Source organism: Otolemur garnettii, unplaced genomic scaffold (genome assembly GCF_000181295.1).
Source record: "Otolemur garnettii isolate 467f Iridium unplaced genomic scaffold, OtoGar3 scaffold00127, whole genome shotgun sequence".
Lineage (NCBI taxonomy): Eukaryota > Metazoa > Chordata > Mammalia > Primates > Galagidae > Otolemur > Otolemur garnettii.
In genome coordinates, this window is record NW_003852522.1 from 5592559 (window position 1) to 5593788 (window position 1230).

The 1230-nt window shown below is 44.2% G+C and overlaps 1 protein-coding gene across 2 annotated transcripts in view; it reads left to right on the plus strand.

The window, feature by feature from the left end:
* Nucleotides 1-1230, plus strand: part of VAV1 (vav guanine nucleotide exchange factor 1) — a 64839-nt gene that overhangs the window by 11442 nt on the left and 52167 nt on the right. The window lies entirely within an intron of this gene.

Sequence of the window (1230 nt, forward strand, 5' to 3'; positions counted from 1 at the left end):
GCCCGGCTATTTTTTTGTTGCAGTTTGGCCTGGGTGGGGTTTGAACCCACCACCCTTGGTATATGTGGCTGGCACCTTACCCACTGAGCCACAGGCGCTGCCCTGCACATACTGTTCTTTATCTCTCTTCCCTGAGATACTCACTGTGATTGTTCCCTTACTGTCTACAGATTTCTGTTCAGAGAGATTTTGCCTCCTTTGCCTATTCCTACCCCCCCCACCCCGCAATTTCCCATTCCCTTCCTTATTTTATTTTTCTCCATCACACTTACTGGTTTCTACCCTACCATAGTTTTTAGTTGTTTGCTTTCTAGCTGCTCCCACTAGCATGACAGGACAAGGATTTTTGTCTATTTTGTTCAGAATGGTATCTACAGTGCCTCAGGGCAGCACCTGGCACATAGTAGGTGTTCAATTAATTACTGAATTATGAATGACTCTATTCACTTCATTCATTCACTTAATGGAGGGGCCAGCAAACTGTAACTCAGGGGCCTGAGCTATCTCATTCTGTACACAGAATCTCACATCAGTTAAACACAGTCAGGCCTGTTTGTCGACATTCTGTCTTTGGGCTCTTCCAAACCACAGCAGGAGAGCCAAGTACTCAAGACCTTATGAACTGCAAGGCTGAAAATAACTTCAACCTGCTCTTTACAGAAGGCACTTGCTGATCCCTAGCTTAGTAGGTATTTGTTAAGCGGTGGGGTCTCCTTCTTGCTCAGTCTGGTCTCAAACCCCCGATCTTCCCACCTCGGCCTACTCTGAGTGCTTAGGATTACAGGTGTGACCACTGCACCAGGCCTCTGCTTGTTTTCTTTGCTAACTCTCAGAAAGTGGGCAGGCCCTGAGAGTATGCTGGATAAGTGTAGCTGGCTTCTAGAGATCTTACCACATTGTAGAGATAGATAGTCCTCCTTTGAGATCAGGGGTGGTGTTCTGAGGAGAAACTTGGCAGGCAGATCCCTTGACAGACAGTGGAAGAAATAATTCAGTATTCAGTTGGAAAAGTTAAAGATTTGAGGAAATTCTAAACACATCCTGCAGAAGTTTCAATTAAGTCTGAGATAACATGACATAAAATCCAACCCACACTGGCTCAGTAAAAAGTAATATCTATTAGCTCACATATCTGAGAAGTTTAGGAGCAAATGCCTTCAGGAATGGCTGGATCCAGGGTCTCAGACAATATCTTTTTCTTTTCTTCTTTTTTTTTTTTTTTTGAGACAG